The sequence below is a fragment of the Manacus candei genome, unplaced genomic scaffold, assembly GCF_025592945.1.
Source record: "Manacus candei isolate 608988 ecotype Guabito, Panama unplaced genomic scaffold, ASM2559294v1 h1tg000027l, whole genome shotgun sequence".
Lineage (NCBI taxonomy): Eukaryota > Metazoa > Chordata > Aves > Passeriformes > Pipridae > Manacus > Manacus candei.
In genome coordinates, this window is record NW_026138075.1 from 4,168,099 (window position 1) to 4,188,682 (window position 20,584).

Consider the following 20,584-nt stretch of genomic DNA (forward strand, 5'->3'; position numbering starts at 1 on the left):
CGAAGGCAAAACCAGAATTATATCAGTGTGCACATATTATCAGGGGCCTTAACCAGCTTCTCACAGCAAGAGAAAAAGAAGAGAAAATTCTCTTGCAAAGTAAGAAATTTGGCTGCAAAAGTCATTATGTAGATTTGAATAAATTGTAGCTCAAACAATCAGAAGATCAAAAACAATAACCCCTCATTCTTAATTCTAACTAGAATGAAGGTGTGTGTTATCACTACACACAATTGCAACAGAAGTAAAAGTAGAAAAGGAAGATATTTTAAAGGAAGCTGAACAAGGAAAATGTAATGCATTTTTAAATATTATGAGCATTAAGTATTATTAGGAAAGAAAATAAAACCCTTCTAATACTTGTAGACAACAAAAGGAAACGCCTGAAGGAAAAATATAACACAAGCCCAGTTTATTCATATGACAACTGCCAAGAAATATGTCAATGAATAATGAAGTCAGCTGTGTAGGTCTAAAGAAAATCACTGTGTGAAACATTCATATGCATTTAAGAATCTCCTAGGATCAAGGGTCTGAAAAAAATGCTTTTTTGCAGGTGTCATTGGCAAACAAACCTCAGTCATTAATCTCCCTAATAACAGACTATCCAAGCACAAAGCTGGCCTTAAGACACCTGTTCTTGAGAAGTTATCAGAAAGCGAACCAAGAGGCATCTACAGCTTTAAGCTGAAATAGATGGAAAAGCAAATTTTTGTTTCTCACTAAGTTACTGAAGATAAAGCACTATCAGCATCATTTTCTCATTAAATGAATTTACTGTTCTGGTCAGGATGGAGTTAATCTTCTTCACAATAGCTAGTATGGGGCTGGGTTCTGGATTTGTGCTGAAAACGTTATTGATAATTCAGAGGTGCTTTCATTACTACTGAGCAGGGCTTATGCAGAAACAAGGCCTTTTCTGCTCCTCACCCAACCCCACCTGTGAGCAGGCTGGATGTGTACAAGGAGTTGGGACAGCTGAGACAGGTGACTCCAACTGACCCAGTGGGATATTCCAGACCACATGGCATCATGCTCACCACATAAAGCTGGAGGAAAGAAGGAGGAAGGGGGAGATGTTTGGAGTGATGGTGTTTGTCTTCCCAAGTCAGCATTAAGCATGATGAGGCCCAGCTCTCCTGGAGATGGCCATACACCTGCCTGCTGATGGGAATTGTGAATTAATTCCTTGTTTTGCTTTGGTTGCATGCACAGCTTTTGCTTTCCCTACTAAATTGTCTTGATCCAATCCATGAGTTTTCTCACTTTTACTCTTCCAAGGGTGAGTGAGCAAGTGGCTGTGTGGTGCTTAGTTGCTGGTTGGAGTCAAACCACAACTATGAAAAAGAATTAAAAGAAAAAAAAACAGATTTAGGAAGGGGAAAAAGTGACTGCAATAGCAGCCTGGAGAGAGGAGTGAGAATATAGGAAGAGCAACAGCTCTGCAGAAACCAAGGTCAGTGAAGGAGTGGGAGGAGATGCTACAGCTGCTGGAGCAGAGATTCCCTTGCAGCCTGTGGTGAAGACCATGGTGAGGCAGACCATGGAGGTCCATGGTGGAGCAGAGATCCATCTGCACCCCATGGAAGACCCTAAGTCAGAGCAGTTGGATGCCCATAGGAGGCTATGGCTGTGTGGAAAGTTCATGCTGGAGCAGGCTCCCGGCAGCACCTGTGAACTTGTGGAGAATGGAGCCTATGTAGGAGCAGTTTGCAGGCAGGGCTTGTGACCCCTCTCTCCAGAGAGGTAGAGACTAGCTGTCAGTTTATCACTGTGACTACTGATGCCAGCTCAAACCAAATTATTAAGTCAGTTTCAGCAAGACAAATGCTGACTGTATATGTCAAATGTATTTGACAACACTGACTATATATGCCAACAACCAGAGTGTGGCTGGGCACTGGAACAGACTCCCCAGGGAGCCCAACAGAGCTCAAAAAGTATTTGGACAATGCCCTCAGGCACATGGTGTGATTTCACAGATTTCAGAGAATACTCTGAGTCGGAAGGGGCCCACAAGGATCATCAAGTCCAACTCTTAAGTGAATGGCACATACAGGGATCAAACTCACAACCTTAGCGTTATTAGCCACTGTGCAGGGGCAGGACTTGGATTCGATGATCCTTGTAGGACCTTTCCGAATTAGAATATTCCATGATTCTATGACTCTATATGTACTCTCCTACACAAATTAAAAGATTCTATCATTACATAAAGTGATAAATGCATGAAGTAAGAATGAACATTAAAATATAAAAGTTTAAAGGTTAAAAACATCTATGGACCACATAACATACACATAGTCTGAAAACAAATTAACCCTTCAATAAGTTTCAGTTTTTCACTGGAATTAAATGGATTACAAAAACGTCCATTCACTATATATAAAAATCAATGGAAGAGATAAATAAAGCTGCTCTAAACATGCCATGCAAGCAATAATCAAGAAGTGACACAGTACTTTTGTTTTTCAATTAAAACTGATTTATTCAGTTAATAAAAACTCCAGTAAAAAAAACTTCATAGCTTTAGTAAAAGGATTACTGTTCCCAATTACCACATATCTCAAGATTTTACAACAAAAAATTCTTAACCCTTCAAGAAGCTATTGAGGCAAAAAAAATTGCTGTATCCCTGTACAGCTGACAAAAGGACTGCATTTTACCTAGTGATGTACACGACCCATGAAGTCAATCCACAGTCTTGTATAATTACTTCTCCAAAATGTTATGTTCTGTCTTTTTAAAGAGATAAAGACTATGAAACACACAAAGGCCGAAGAGAAAGTTGGTTACCAAAACACATTTTCTCTACAGAAAACCTTCTGAAGATAGTGTTCAGTTATACGAAAAGAAAGGGCAAGAGATTAATGTATTCTGTTTGCTACACGATTTAAATTTTTTTTGTGATAAGGTACAACAGGACAGCAACTAAGTCACATACTACAACTAATAATATTTCCCATGACTATACTCGGAGTTTTAGTCAAAAGATGTACTTTTTTGATACAATTTAACGCAGTAGAACTACAATATGTATAATGCAAACCATATGGTAAGGATAGTCACAGAGTTGTGACTATTTTGAAAGCTTTGCAATGGCTGAATCCAGCACATTACCAGAAGCATAAACAATCTGAATAGCATTCACAGGATCTTAAGCACAACTGGTCAAATTCAAGGTAAAAATAATTGCCACCAAAATTGCAACTGCCCGTAATGGAGGACATGAGATGAATAATGTCTTTCCAGTACCAACATCAAAGCAACACAGATGACTGTCTCTAGCCTGTCAGCGGAAATGTTTGACATTTAACCTAAAAATTTTCCTAACTGTGTTTTGGAAGCTAGTAATTTAATATTCCACAAAATTTTAACCCAAAAAAGGGCATTTCCTTTTCTGGCAATTTGACTTGCAGACAGACACATGCATACACATGTATGTTTTTTACATGTAAAAGAAATCTGGTCTCCTTTCAGAATTCACATCTATAAGAAGAAAGTCACACAAACATCACTCATATGTACTCAAGAAAAATTGGCTTTTTATAGTTTTGTGAAGCAGTTCACTGGGAGAAATCATCAAGCTAACAATTACCACACAGAAACATAGTAATAATAGTATCAGTACAGTAACACATTGCATATGCTGCATTGCAACAGATAATAAACAGAATCCAAAACCAAATTCATCCTTCTCCTTTTCCAACACAAGCAAAGCAGATTTCCTCTGCTGCTGTCCTTCTCAGCTAGAACCAGACATCTGAGTTCAAATCCTGTTGCTAACAAACATGCAACAAAATCAGGTGAATGAGGAAAAAAGGGACCAAAAAAACATTTCCAGTATAATACTAATATTATACATTTCCAGTATATTACTAATATTACTAATAGTAGCAGTGAAGTATTAGATGCAGGGAACCAAATCATCAAGCTCTGCAAACACTAACACTTCGCTCTGGATTGATTACCTGCATATGAAACACTTAAAATTGTTCACAGATTTAATTTTTAAGGTGGATCAAGCCTTGGATTTTTCTATCCACTGTGTCTCAAACAAACAGTCACACCATCAGCAATCCCTAGGGGGATTTGAGGATGAAGAATGTGGGAACAGCAGGAATGTTTTAAAAGTCAGTTCAACTGCCATGAGCTAACCCATACTAGTGCACATCAGGCAAGAACAAGGCCATTACAGGTGAGCATTTGCTGTCTGGCAATTAACTGAGTGAATGAAGACACTGATGTGACGGGTAGGATATAAGCAAATATGTTCAGTTTCTTGTTCTGATTGCTAAATGCAAAACTGTGAAACAAAAAAGCATAACTGATCTTCAGTGACTCCTTCGTAAAAAGGCTGTAGTGAATTCAGTAGCTTCAAAAGGAAATTGATCCAGGACCTCAGACAAAAGCAGTCTCAGTGCAGCATGTGAAAGACTAAATCAAAGAGGGAGCACAGGGAAAATGTCCTTTATTGAGCCAAAACAAAACAAGTAATTGAGAAAGCATAACTTTAATTATTTACGGATACATAAATAACAAGAACAAGCAACAATAAAAGATCTGCTGTCAATTAAATGTTTATTTCAGTTGTAACTCAAAGAAATCCTGCTAAACGTCACATGGGATTTTATTTGCCACATATCAGAACTACTATAACAATATATTTGGGGATTTACTTAAAGTTTCAATCAAATATAAAGTGAATCAGATGTAAAATACTTCTAAGTATTTGCAGAAAAAGGCTGTTTTCTTACAAACAGTAATATTAAAGATTTAGGCTTTAAATGCCAGCATGCCAAGACAGTTGCTTTTTAATGAGGGGATAAAGTTACAATTTTCAATTACAGGTCCAAGACAACAAAATAAACATACGGCTCTTTCCTAAGCATCAGGAGTTATAGTAGCTCAAGATGAACAAGACTATGGGCAGAAAGGAAAGACTTTACATCTTTAATTTAAGCACACAGTATGTGTTTCAACTAATGCTTGAAATCTGGTAAGCATTTGAATTTTATTCCCCAACATTAGGAAATACCAAGATCATAAGCCCAAATTTCTTCACTTTCAAACAAATAGAAGAGTGTAATGTTACATTATGTTAAATCTATCTAGCATGCCATGAAAAGCCCAGCACCCAACTAAAATCTACAGCTCAGGAAGGCACATCATCTTGTCAGCACTAGGAAATATCTAAAACTGAATTCAGTTCCTCCATCCACCAAAAGTTAATTTAGTCTTTCAACCTTATTTAATACACAGTCTGAGGAAAGCACTACAGTATGTTCAGGAGGTCTGCCATAATTTGGGGATGTGAGAATGGGACTGTTGAACGAAAGCAAGCAGGTTCCTAACAGAGTTAGTCTGGGCTAGCACTACCATCTCTGTAGCTATCATATCTCTTACTGCTTCTTATGCTTCCTGGTGCCTAGCTGTGCGTTGTCTCGTCCTAAAGACTACGTGTTCTTTTAGACAGGTATTGTGTGGTCACTCTACATTTGTCTGGCTTTTCATATAGCTAGTGACCTTGTTTATTAACAGAGCTTTGTGGTGCAAGAGTGATTCAATTAAACAACAAACATGATACAAACACGCTGCAGCGGGCTCTGGAAGAGGTCACATTTGAAGCTTTGTAGCAGATCCCCAGGACAACTGAAAATCTTTATTTGCTAAATACAAATGGTGCCTTTGCAGGTGATAAATGCAGAAGTCAAAGAGAAAGCATCAAAAACATAGAACGCATGCAGTTCCATTAGAATAGAATAGAACAGTTCTGTTGAAAGACACCTACAGTGGTCATCCTGTTATGAGTAATACATTAAATTTAACACTATACACACACACAGTCTTAGAAGATCCCAGCTTCTCGTTAATATTTGTATTATTTTTATTATTTCTAAAGGGGATATAATCCATAAATTTTCAAGCACATGACTTTGAGACTACAAAGAGCAACATTGAAGCTCAAATGGAGGTTTATTTGCTTTTCAAGCCTAGTACTTTAACTTCACATGTTCAAATAAAATGGCAACATAACACAGTTAGACTATGTTTACATTTTTAAGTCATATATGGGTTTGTGATAAGATAATGCACTCTGAAGTATATTGTGCAACCACCTTTTGTTACTTCTAGGGCTCCCAAAGTGTTTTTTTCTGGTTACATGATATAATTTTTTTCTTTACTTATCCTTAAAATTACCTATCCAGTCAAATTTCAAATATAAAAATAAAAAAGGAAGGCTCAATAGGAGCAGTAGGAGATATTAAAGAGTTAAGATGAATTTTAAATAATAATTTATTGTTAAAAAAAAGTTACAGTGAGGCTGAAAAATTAAGTGATTTATTTCAGTGAAGGAATGAATTCTGTGACCAAGATTACCTAATCCCTTATCGCACTTATTCAGCAATATTCCCAAGTTTAAAAGTTCACAACAGCAATTTATAATAGTATGATACCTCTAAAGCAAGTAAAAATAAAAGCACTGCTTTTATTCACCACTCAAGAACCATCAATGCACAAGCTACACTTGACAGGACAAAAAGACAGAATTCAGCAAAGCACAAGATAAGAACAAATGTATTTGTTCCTGGCCAAGCACAGTCGACCTTCTCCTAGTCCTATACCTGGACTTCAAGAACACATATTCATCCATATCACTTGCATATAAAGGAGGTGATTGTCCCACTCTACTCTGCACTGACTCGCCTCAAGTCCTCTGTACAGTTTTGGGTGTCACAGTATAAGAAGGATCTAAAGCTATTAAAGGGTGTCCAAAGAAGGGCAACGAAGATGATGAAGGACCTTGAGGGGAAGCCGTATGAGAATAGCTGAGGTCACTTGGTCTGTTCAGTCTGCAGAAGAGGAGACTGAGGGGAGATCTCATTGCAGTCTACAATTTTCTTGTGAGGGGAAGAGGAGGAGCAGGCACTGATCTCTTCTCTGTAGTGACCAGTGACAGGTCCCAAGGGAACTGCATAAAGCTGTGCCAGGATAGGTTTAGGTTGGATACTAGAAAAAGATTCTTTTGGTGGTTGGGAATTGGAACAGGCTCCCCAGGGAAGTGGTCATGGCACCAAGCCTGGCAGAGCTAAAGAAGCGCTTGGGCAACACTCTCAGACACGTGGTGTGATTCTTGGGGCTGTCCTGTGCAAGGCCCCGAGCTGGACTTCAGTGATTCTTGTGTTTCCCTTCCAACTCAGGATATTCTATGATTCTGTGATTCCTACAGAGTCTTAGGGGAGATGCACAGATAATGTGTGCTCACAGCCCAGAAAGCCAGTCATATCCTGGGCTGCATCAAAAGCAGTGTGGCCAGCAGGGTGAGGGAAACGATTCTGCCCCTCTGCTCCCCTCTGATGAGACCCCACCTGTACTACTGTGTCCAGCTCTGGAGTCCTCAGAGGAAGGACAGGACCTGTTGGAGTGGGTCTGCGGGAGGGTCACAAAAACAATCAGACGGATGGAACACCTTTCTTGTAAGGAAAGGTTGAGTGAGTCAGAGATGTTCAGACTGCAGAAGAAAAGGGTCCAAGGAGACCTTATTGCAGCTTTTCAATAGGTCAGAGGGGGCTTACAAGAAAGATGGGACAGACTTTCTAGTAGGTCCTGTAGTGGTAGAACAAGGGTTAATAGTTATAAATTTAAAAGAGGATAGGTTAGGCTAGATACAAGAATAAATTTTTTACAGTGTGGGTGGTAAAACACTGGAACAAGTTGATGAAGAGGTGGTAGATGCCCTATCCCTCGAAACATTCAAGATCAGGTTGGACTGCACTCTGAGCAATCTGATCTAGTTGTTGTCCCTGTTCATTGCATGGCAGTTGAACTAGCTGACCTTTAAAGATGCCTTCAAACACAAACCACTCTATGATTCTATGATTTCCAACAAGTCATATGGAAGTAGGTTCACCTACTCTATCTTCTACTTCCACGAATTTAATGGAAAATTCATCACAACAAAGACTGATACTATGCAAGTAAAATGTATGTCAGCAGGCACAGTGTGAAGATAGAGTGTGCTTATTAAGGCAGTTCCTTGCAGTTGTTAGGTTTGTTGGGTTTTTTTAGCACACATATCTTATGGCAAGTATTACCCTGAGGATGACATCTGTAACTAACATACAAGCAACTTTGCCATTAATATCTGTGTGACTAAGATGTTAGCCACCTTAAGGCAAGGAGTGTCTATCTGGCAATTAGGAAGCATCTCCTTCTTGCTTTTCTAAATACTAGTCCATTTAGTTGTCACATGAATAACCATTACATTTAATATTAAAAGACAGTAATTCTACTCCTTCATTTTCAAAAGAACACAGCAACATAACAAAACAAAACTAATATTCAGGCTACTGAGTAGTCTGACTAACTGAAGAGTCGTTTTTACTGTTTTTACTGTTTTTACTGTAACACAACCTGAAAGACATCTCCTCACTGCAAACTACCTCAGGTTTCTTATAGTAAAACCATCATTTCCACCCTCTAGTTTTATATTTCCTTCAACATTCAACATTCACACATTTAAAAAAACTGGACTCCAAGCATTCAGCCAGAAATACAGACCTGAGCATTTTGGAATAAGGCCTAGAAAAATAAAGTTGTTTGTTTCAATTAGCCTTGAAGGAGAAACCTTTGGAGTTGGAAATTAATAGCTGTTATTTCAAAACTGAAACAGCACACATGATTCAAGCACTGTACAAAAGCTTATACACTGCCTGCTTAACTTTAATGACAGGATCAAAACAAATAAGAGGTCAACTGATGTGCTGAAAAAATTTCTCTGGCTTTGATTAATCTATAATTTTATTCCCTTTGAACTACTACAAGGTTATTTGTTCTTAATATGAAATATCCACACTCATGCAAAATTAATATGCTTACTTCAGAGCAATCTAACTTATATGGCAACTGTTCCAGTTCTTTAATTACAGCTAAATCTTTCTGTATGCTTTAGGACTCCTCAACATGCAGATCAAAACCAGATCAAACAACCTCCCTTTGTAAATGACATATGTACATATACGTATAAAAGGAGGGGAAAACCAGGCAGAAACCTCGCTAGAACACAGAGTAAGAATACACACTGCTCCATTGTCATAACTTATTTCTATAATGCCACTGTCTGTAGTGATCTGTTGTCAACAGAGGCCAGACTAGGACAGCAGCCTTACTGGACACTCAGTCTGCATTTGGAGCAAACATAGAGCTGCTGCCTTGGATGCAATCCACAGACAAGCTGTAAGAAAAGCAGGTGGTGGGATTTACTAACATCTTAGCTTTTGCACGGAAGTGGAATCTTGTCTGGCTTTGCCACTTACCCAGTTGTCAACTCATGCTAGTAGGAAAAGCAGTGCTTTAACCACGCACAGAGGTACAGCTTCTCCTGAGTGCACTGCAGCACTCCTCTCCTCTTCACTTGAACATGCTGCTGTATGCGCACACAGGCTCCACAGAGTAACTATAACCATTAATGTCTATAAGCTCATTCCTTATTTAGTAATTTTATGTATAAAAAAAAAGAGATTCTACCTGTGAGGGGAGATTAAATGAAACAATGCACTCTTCATTCTTAGCTATTTTTTGTTAAAGGCCATTAAACTAGTCAAGCATAGAAAATATTCTGTAGTTCTACTTATTTCCACTGCTGCTTTCATGCCACTTACCTAAACTGTGGTGTACTACTTCCTTCCAGCCACTGACCCTATTTGGGCATGAGGCCTGCTCCTTCCACTTGTTTAAAAAGGGTCTTTAAATGGTAATGAACTTCTGCTTCTTCCTTTAAACTGCTCTATGAGTATGTGTCTAATATCATGATTAAGCTTGGTTACCATTTGTCCCAAAATCAATTTTTTCAGTCTTCCCACTAAATACATTTGTGACACCATGACTCTAAAATAACAAAGTGTTTCTTCTCAATGTAGTGAATAAGAGTTCTCACATCTCTGTTAGAAGAAAAATAGTAATGTCCATTTGAAATTACCTTTTGTGAATTTAAAAACCAGCCACCTAGAGGCATAAGAAACAGTCACAAAATAAAGCAAGCTACTTAAAGTGTGAAGTTCTTATCATTCATGTATGAAATGGTCATTTCTCACAAAAAAGATCAGCATCATCCCCATGAAATATAATTTATTTTCCCAAATGAAATGTTCCAATGGTTTCAAAAAGGATACTTCAGGCAAACAAGCAGAAATTTTAACAGCAAAGACTGAATTAAAAAAATTATTTTCCATCAATAAAAATAAATTTTCAGAAAAGTAAAATCCATTTCCTCAATGGAAAAAGTGAGAAAGTGAGCAAAGATATTTTTAACAGCTTTCTATATACTTAGAAATAACTCATCAATTGATCAACATTATCCCCCAAAACAGCAGAGAGTTGCTGAGGTTAAAGCCCAGAATGTCATAGGCTGGAAGGGTCCACCTCAGATCATTTAGTTCAAACCCTCTGCTCACACAGGGTCAGATAGTGCAGGTTAAATTCAGGACTGCTTCCAGCTGGTTTCTGCATATGTCCAAAATGTCTCTGGGCAACTGTGCCAGCGTTTGACCAGCCTCACAGCAAAAGTGTTTTCTTGTGTTCAGACAGAATTTCATGTGTTTCACTTTGTGTGCATTGCCTCTTGTTCTGTCAGTGGACACCACAGAGAAGAGCCTCAGTCCCTCTCCATTCTATCTCATCAGGTATTTATACACATTGATAAGAATCTCCTGAACCTTCTATTCTCCTGGCTCAACAGCCCCAGCTCTTTCAGCCTCTGTTTATATTAAAGAGACTCCTCTGCCTTAATCATCTTTGTGTATATGTGCTGGACTGGCTCCAGTAGGTCCATATCTGTCTTGTACTGAGGAGCCCAGAACTGGACCCAGTGCTCCAAGTGTGGAGTCATCAGGATCACCCCTCTTGATTTGCTGGCAACACTCCAGAAGGCTGTTGGTGTGGGAAAAGAAAGGGCTTAGGGATGACCTTATTGCAGCCTTCCAGTTCCCAAAGGGAGCCTACAAGAAAGATGGAGAGGGACTATTTACAATTTAGAGACCAGACAAGAAGCAAGAGTTCCAACTGCAAAAAAGTACATTTAGATTAGATATTAGGAAGAAATTCTTTACTGTGAGGTTGGTGAAGCACTGGAACGGGTTACACTAAGAAATGGTAGATGACCCAACCCTTGAATGTTCAAAGTCAGCTTGGATGGGACTCTGAGGAATCTGGTCTAGTGAAAGGTATCCCTGCTATACCTAGATCATAGAATCATCAAGGTTGGAAGAGACCTTTAAGATCATCAAGTCCAACCATCAACCCAGCACTGCCACTGTCACACCTGAAACACTAAACCACATCACCCAGCACCAGATCCAGACACCTCTAAACACCTCCAAGGATGGTGACTCCACCACCTCCCTCAGCAACTATTCCAAAGCCTGACCACTCGAGTAGCACAAAAATTTTTCTAATATCTGACCTGAATCTCCTCTACCTCAGCTTAGGGCCATTTCCCTTAGTCCTCTCACTGCAGGCACAGTAGAAGACACCGGCCCCCACCTCACCACAACCTCCTTTCAGGTCCTTGTAGAGAGCGGTGAGGTCTTCCCTGAGCCTCCTCTTCTCCAGGCTAAACAAATCCAGCTCTCTCAGCTGCTCCTCACAAGACAAGTTTTCTACACCTCTCGTGAGCCTTGTTGTCCTTTGCTGGACACACTCCAGCTCCTCAATGTTCTTTCTAAAGTGAGGGGCCCAGAACTGAATGCAAACTCCAGGTGTGGCCTCACCAGTGCCGAGTACAGGGTGGATGATCACTGCCCTGGTCCTGCTGGCTACACTACTCTTGATACAGGCCAAGAGGCCAGTGCCCTTCTTGGCCACCTGGGCACACTGCTGACTCATATCCAGCTGGCTGTCAACCAGCACCCCCAAGGCCCTTTCTGATGAGCAGCTCTCCAGCCACTCCTCCCCAAGCCTGTAGTGCTGCATGGGCTTGCTGCGACCCAAGTGCAGGACCCAGCACTTCACCTCCTTGAACCTCATGCAGTTGTGCTTAGCCCATTGATCCGGTTCTCTCTGTAGAACCTTCCTGCCTTCAAGCAGATCAACACTCCCACCCAATTAGTGTCATCTGCAAATTTACTGAGGGTGCACTCAATCCCCACATCCAGATCATCAATAAAGATGTTAAGCAGGACCATCCCCAAAACTGAGCCCTGGGGAACGCTGCCAGTGACCAGCCACCAACTGGATTTAGCTCCATTCTCCACAACTCTCTGGGCCCAGTCATTCAGTCAGTTTTTTACCCATCAAAGAGTCCACCCATCCAAGCCATGAGCAGCCAGTTTTTCTAGGATGCTGTGGGAGACGGTGTCAAATGCTTTACTGAGGTCTAGATAAGATTATATCCACAACTCTTCCCTCATCTACTAAGTGTGTTACTTTGTCATAAAAGGAGATCAGGTTGGTTAAGCAGGACTTTCCTTTTGTAAATCCACGTTGGTTGGGCTTGATCCATGTTGGTTGGGCTTGATCCCCTGGTTGTCCTGCATGTACCATGTAATGTCACTCAGGATGATCTCTTCCATAACCTTGCCCAGAACCAAGGCCAGACTGACAGGCCTGTAGTTCCTTGGATCATCCTTCCGACTCTTCTTGTACATGGGCATTACATTTATTAATTCCCAGTAAACCAGGACTGCTGGTAGATAATTGAGAGTGGTTTGGCAAGTGTTTTTGCCAGTTCCCTCATTACTGTGGGGTGGATTCCATCAGGACCCATGATCCTTAAGGTCCCTTCCAACCCAAGCTATTATATGATCCTATGATCAATAAGTGTTTGCAGACTCTTTTTTCCAGGGCTGTAACACATGGGAGTCTTTCAAGCAGATCTCTGAAAAGATTTATTGACTATTATTTATGGTGGCTATCACATTAACAATGAATTCTCCCTTTAAGCATTTATTATCTATTATTTTGCTAGTTTGTAAATGTGTGTGATAAGAGAAAATTTCAAACATATAATGTAAGATACCCAATTTTGAAAACTAAAACCAAGGTAGAGATGAAGACTAATTTTGCATTTTATATGAATTTTTTCAAAAGTTGGCATGGTTTCAATTATTTTTTCATTTTAGTGTCCTTTTTATATATTGAAGAATTTAACAGATATAAGAACAAAAAAGAGAAAATCCTGTTTAAAGGCTTCCTAGGGTATGTAGAAACAGAAATACCTATCAAAATAATTGTTTGCATAATCATGACATAAACAAGCCGCAATTAGGCTGTACTTATCATTTTATTATGCTGCTCATTATGACCAAGATATCCTGTTTGTTCTGCCTGTTCAAACAGAAAAAAAAACAACCCTCTTCATGAAAGCAATTCTTTAACAGTGTTTCAAAAGGAAGCTGGAGCTGGTAAACATATGTTCTTATGGGAAATTGCCATAATCCTGACTATATCCCAGTAGGCTTTGAAAATATTTCTCACAAACTCTCTTATATAAAATCTAGAACATATGTATGACAGACGATGCTTCACATCCTTTTAAGGAACTTGCTAGATTAATGAAGAGGACTTTACTCTTGCTTTTCCTTTCAAATGTCTACCTTTTGCTACAGGTATTCTGCAGTATTTGTTTTCCCTCCTATTTTCATGATTTCTGCAGTTTCATGAATCTGCAAAAGAGACTATGGAAGTTTACATCCAGACCCCCTACTGACAGCATCTTACTGCAGGTTTCTAAAGTACACCCAACACAATCTATTGATAAATGCATTTCATTATGTTTGTACCACTATGCTCCTACCATTCTGCCAGGGCAATTATCAGAGAAATCAATACAGTTGTTATTTTTTATGTGGTTGCTAAGAGGATTTGAAACTGATCTCACTTTTTTTTTTTTTTTTATTACTATCGACTGATATGCCAGAAAGAACACAAATAGATCAACACAGTTCCCTTACTCATTGTCATTCAGCTGAATATCTATAAGCCATTAGGGACATATAAAAGTCACAAATTTCTGGATGGGGAACACTAACATTGATGAAAATTTTAAAAAACTTCACCACTTGGAAAACACAGATTACTCTTTAGATTCTAAAATGGACAGCATGGTTTCCTCAGCTATGTTTTCTTCACTTCTTCTTAACTGAGTTTTTGCCTTCTTGCATCAAACAAGGCAATTCAGTTAAAGGAAACCAGACCATATTAGACATGAAAACATCCTGAATGCAGAAAAAAATGCAAGAAATATCTTGAATTTTTTATTCCAAATATAGTTTGTTGATATTCCAAATCAGAAACCTAGCAATTAGTCTTTCTGAAGAGCTCTGTGATCCAATATCACCTACTGTAATTATCTATTTTTACCAAAACCAAAATCAGTAGCAATCAGAACTCTGCCAGGACTACTGTGCATGTTGTCTCATGCATCATCTTCTTTCTCAATTGTTATTTTTTCCAGAATTGTTTTCCAGACAGATGAACAGCAATGCCTCGTTGTCTTCTACTCATTGGAACAATCCTGACCTTTACGATTTGTGCAACTTGAAATTATGTATTTAAAAGACAGCATAGATTAGAAAAGACAACACTTCTGCCCTGTGTAATTTACTAAATTTTTAAAAAGTGGATTTAGAACTCCTCTATTCTGATTTACCAGCATTTTGCTCACACATATGCTGCATTTGTAGAAATAGCTGCAGAAAATACAGGAGAGAAAAAGAAAAAAATCAGACCTTTAGTGAATATACAGAAATTTATAACTGATGCCCTCCATGTTGAAATATCACAGATGGTAAGATTAATTTTTAAATGAGTGTTCCTTCTTTGCCACATGCAAAAATATTGCAGTAGTATTTTTAACTTTTTGGATGTCAGTTGGCCACAATGACTTGCTACTACAGTTGGAACCCAGACCACAAATGTTCTACCACTAAAGTTTAAATCTATCTCTTGGTTTTGACTCCATGCTATAAATTACTAAAACAAACAGAAAAACTTTTCATTTGAATTTCTGTTACTTTCTATCCAGGAGTCTACTCTCCAGACAACTATTCAGACTTCCCTACTCTGTTACATGTGAGTCTCTTAAAGCCCAATATTTTCAATGTTCTGCCTAGAGGATTCAAGCTACTTCTGTGGGTGTCATTGTTAATTAAGGACACATGGAAAGGAAATGAAGGAGCCAAAAAGCAGCCTTGTTGTCTGGAAAAACACCAGAATACATGGACATGGGTGACAACAGTAGTAAAAATCAGAGCTGGATAACAGGAAATGTTTGCAGCTGACAGAAACAGTTTAGTTAGTGCCTCTTTTTCAAGCATATGAAGAAGCTGAATGAAGAAAAAATCAGCCTCAAATGAAGGAAAAACTGGGGCAATGACCTCAAAACTTCAAATGTAACTAAAAAAAACACAGAAATGATAACAAGGATGAGCCTATCCCTACAGTTAAGACATATTTTATTTTCTTTTTATATATTCTACTCAAACTTCACTAAACGTAGTCATTCATAACTCTATCTAGATTATGTAGTTAGCATGACAGAGAGAACCCCGGTGATAAATCAGTAGGTAACAACAGAGATACATTTACTTATTGACTAATTTCAAATTAAGCTTTTTACTCTGTCGTAGCTTCGTTTTTGCTACACCAACTACTTTTCTGTTTGTGATGACAGAAAAGCATGCCAAAACCAGATAATTCCAATCTCTGGTAACTATTAACTAACACCTAATTCTGATTTCTAGAAGCTAGCCTTCACAAGTGAAATGATACAATCATATCACTTAGGATGACCACTGAGAAGGACTGTAATTTAAGATACATGAACTGCACGCCTGAGCCTCTTATCGTACAAAGAGAAGAACCTAACTCTCTCCACTGAGTTATCATCATCATTTCCAGACTCCCTAACTCCTCTACCTCTGTTGAGATAGTCTGAACTCCACACACAAACTCTTCTCTAGTGATGACTCTTGGGCCCATCAGGAACAGCTGTTACATTTAGTACAACATGTTGACAGGGATTTGAAAGAATGTATGGCCAAATGTATGACCACAGTCCCTTATTTTTTCACTAAAAATTATACCAACCAACATTTCTACTTCTAGTTCTGGAAGGGTATAAAAGAATAAAATTAGAAACTCAGAATAGATCTATTTACTGAAGGGGAAAAAAAATCAACAACAACTGAAACTGAGAACATTTGGCAGACAGCAGCTTAGCATCACAAGCAAGTATGTAGTTGTCCACAACTGACAAGTAAGCAGAAACAGTGATTGGCTAGATTTGGTTTAAAATCTACACAAGCAATTTAGTATCAATGCTATAATGTTTAGTTTTTAAGTAAACAATATTGTCATAGGAAAGCTTGTGCTTATGGATAGTAGCACTATAATTTGTAGTTTTATTAACATAATTTTCTGTATCTATAAAGCAAATCATCAGTCTTGGCATGTGACCAAGGTACAAGGGTAGTCACTTCACTGGGAATAAATGCAGTTGGCTAGGCAGTGTAGTAAGACTGTTATTCCACTTTTCCAACAAAGGAGTATTTCTTTTACTGCCTCTTTTTCACATACACTGAAACACACAACAACACTCCAGTTAGGGTCTGTCCCAGTTTTAGGAAAAAAAGATAGCTTTAATCCTACTCAGAACAAATCAGCACCAGTTGCAACTGTTTAAGAGATTATTCCTTTTAAACCAGATCCAACCTTTTCCATTCACTTGTTACAAGGTAAATGGGCAATACATCTGCTGAGCAAGGAGGAACAAGGATTTCCTGGTTTGTATATCCCACTACACAGTAAAAAGCATTGTCAATCCCAGAAACTGAATTTTGGAATACTGTCAAAATTGTGAACCTTATGTGGCTCAGGATGTTCATGTGGTATTTCAATTATAGATGATTCCCTGATATTTATCACAGCCATATAGCCTGAAAAAAAACTCTCGACTGCTATGTCAGTTCACCACTCAGCTGCTGCTGCATACAACTTTAAGTTGCTTGTTATCCAGCAAATCTGTCTTTCAAAAAGTATGTTCTAGCTACTCAAAAATCAGTTGTAACTCTCAAAAACGCTCTTAGGAGATGACATATGTCTTACAATTCCAAGGAGAACCCTGTCTGGGCAAAGAAAAGAGTGTACTGTCTGCAGCTGTCAGAGTTCTCTGTGAGCTGGTGATTGAGGCTCATGTAAAATACGAATGTCCCTTATGTCATCACCATCAGTTCTTTTTTGTGAACAGTTGGGATATCATACTAAAACCTTACATAAACTATAGTACAGATACTGTCCTGAATAGGCATTTATTCAGACACACAAATTTTGCAACTTAAACCCGATACTGAGTTTAGAGAAGGCAGAATAACTAGGGCAAGTGAATCCTGAATTTGTCTGAAATCCTGGATCCAACAGTCTCCAGCCCTCGTAGCCAAGTTTTCAAAGATCTGACCAGTAATGAAGAATTTCACCCACTTTGGCTTTTCAAACACTCACAGATGCAGCACCGGCACAAGTGCTGATGAGCTACTGAATTTTGTAGCAGTACTGTTCTTTGAGGATTTGTAGAAATACATGCAGAGCCATAAAGTGCTGGAGAGTCACACAGAGAAGCTAAGCAGCTTATCGAAGAGGTTCTGACAAGAGATTAAGCATATCTGTAGAACTGTAAGTGGCAAAGACACTAATCTCTCCTTCAACTCACAGATTCAAAGAGCCCATCACCAAAATACTTACGAAGCCACATTCTTCCCTGCAAGGTGACTCAGCTTCCCATTTGCCTGCAAGTTAGCTAATGCTTTTACAAATTCTATAAAGATCTAGCAGGACCTTTTAAGTATGGAATGCTTAATCCTTTAATGCCAAGGAAAGTGGATCTTTCCTTAAGGAAAGTCAGGTCAGAATCAGCTGGAAGTCTCAATAGGACAGAAAATACTGTTGCATGCTTGTATGTATACAGAAACAAGGACTGAACATAATAAGCAATTCTATAGAACATCCCACTCCACCCAATCTACAACAAAACCTTAAATTCAGATTTACACTGAACAACCACACAAGATTTATTGCTAACGTAACTGAGATTCACCTACCCTTCTGAAATCCAGGGTTGCTACTTCAGCTAGTCTCCCAAAGTGAACTCAGGTGAAGCTAATTTAACCCCGAGAAGTTGTGACATACGTGTACCTTTCAATTCAGATATCTGAAAAGCTCCCTTTAAGTCTAGAAAAGAGCAAGTATTGTTTATCGTCCCACTTTCACCCATGAATGTAATAGTACTTCACAGGGTTTAACTAAGGGATGCAAAAAATTATTACTATCTCTTTTTTAATGTACACTAAATTTAGTTTCCAAAGCAAGAAAGTGAATGACTTCTTTCACTCTGCAGAATTATGTAAATACCAGCATTAGTGACTTTTTCACTTTCTTAATTTTATGGAAGCAATTTCCTTCAAAGCAGGTTATTTATTACATTGTCATCCTGAGGGCTCAAGTCTAGAAAAATTGTAATCTGCAAATATTTTAAAAAGATTTTCCAAGTGCTACAATTTTTCAAGCATCCTGATTGGTTTAAACCACTCCATTTATGGGAAAAGAATATTCGTTTCTGTTGGTCCTGGTGAAACTCGTATTTTTCGTGTTGCAGTTGGAAATCTAAAATACACTTATGGAACACTGCTACACTATATCTGTAGTTAAAACATGGTTTTCGCTTTCTCCCCCATCACAGCCATCAGTCTTAGCATGTTTTAAAAAATTAATAAAGAAAGAAAAAAAAAGTCTTTTTTTTTTTTAATTTGGATTCCAAACTGTTTCAAGAACCAAAATTACAGCACTGGATTGATACTGTAATATTTTCTTATGGAGATTCTAGTAAGACTGAATTTATAATTAATCATGCTGCACTATCCCTATAATCAACACAATCTCTGAAATTGCAACATTTCAGCAACATGTAAAAAGTGGTTCTGTTAAGAAGGTCTACGGAAGGGCTTTTTCCCTTGCTTACTGAATGGTGAAAAAACATAAAGGATATAATATCAATGAATGGACTAAACAAAAATAAAACCAACTGAACCAAAGGGGAAAACAATACATATCCTACCAAGATATGAATAACATTTAATTAGACCAGAAGCACAAACTGGAACAATCTGTAACAAAACAAAACATGCACAACAGTGGGAAACCTGCCATTGATACACTCTGTAACACTGAATGTACAAAGGCTCAACTTTAAATTGTGCAGCTAGTAACCAGCTCGCTCTACTTCCTCTGAGCTTTAAAAATATTTTCTTAAGCAGAACTAGCCAAAGATGTCTTCAAATACATTTGTTTTGAGTACTGGTAATTCAATGCTAACACCAAACGCAGGTTAAAATAATACATTCACATATAGATCAGGAGATTGCATATGACATAATTTTCCATGGAAAGTTATGGTTGAGCAGAAACATCAGGAATTAACAATTCTGTTTTTCAATCATTTTAGAAGTGTGAAATCTGACCAGAAAAGCTTTCCTAACTATGCTTAAAAGATACTCAACTTTTTTCTCTAGTTCCTGCAAAATTTTAGGAAAAAAAGCTGCTGCTACTCCCAAGTGTGACTCCCTGGAGAATATGTACATACAATGTTTGCAATTACTAGGAAAAGTCCACTGCAAATTGAATTTATTACTTTACTAGTGAAAATACAGCAGCTGAACTAACAAAATCAGGTTGAGTGTTGATTTTTTTAATAACTACCTTTTATATCAGCAAATTCTATGGCAGAAATAGATTTTATTTCATGTTACCTATCTGTTCTACTTTTAATACCAATGGCAATGCAGGAAGTCCATAAATGTGAATCCTCAGGAGGCTTACACACATCACTGAGAACAGTAAAATGAATGGTTACACATCTGCAGTCTGAACTTTGAGATGAATACAAGTAGATTGCAAATGTGCATTTTTCAAATGATTGCACCCATTATTTTCCACTGACTCATGATTGTTGGCAGAAATGAATAATACATTTTAATATAGTATAGAGATTCAACAATCATAAATACAGAGAGTATGTATGAATATATCCATCTTCTCTGCATATATAATACTAAAGCTACAAGTTTTCATCTGTTTTTAATACTAAAACATCAAATAATTTACAATGCAGAACTGTAATATATATATAGAACACTGCATCAATCATATAGAAGTACAAGTGCCATTCAACATGCCTATAAATCCTCCATTAAACCTAGAGTTGAGACTGAACCAAAGACTTACATGGATCAAGTCATGGTCACTTGGAACACTGAGAGACATAAAATGCTGTATTATTTCATGTCAAGATTATTTGCAGCTCACTTCATTATTTCTAAGAATATCAGCGACTGAAATACAGTGCATTCTACAACAAAACCAGTGCTTATTCCCTCTAATTCAGGAGGCAATTACTAAATGATGATTGCAAGATCAGCTGACCAGACTTCTGAGGTATTTTTCACAACCAGTACATTGCTAATGAAAGGAAAGAAAATAGAGCTTTGTGTAGCTATTCGGTAACATTGTTAGAGGAAAGAATTAACTATTTGAATAC

The 20,584-nt window shown here is 38.1% G+C and overlaps 1 protein-coding gene across 3 annotated transcripts in view; it reads right to left on the reverse strand.

Annotated features, from left to right (window-relative positions):
* The window catches only part of SNCAIP (synuclein alpha interacting protein), a 93,322-nt gene that overhangs the window by 56,376 nt on the left and 16,362 nt on the right, over positions 1–20,584 (reverse strand). The window lies entirely within an intron of this gene.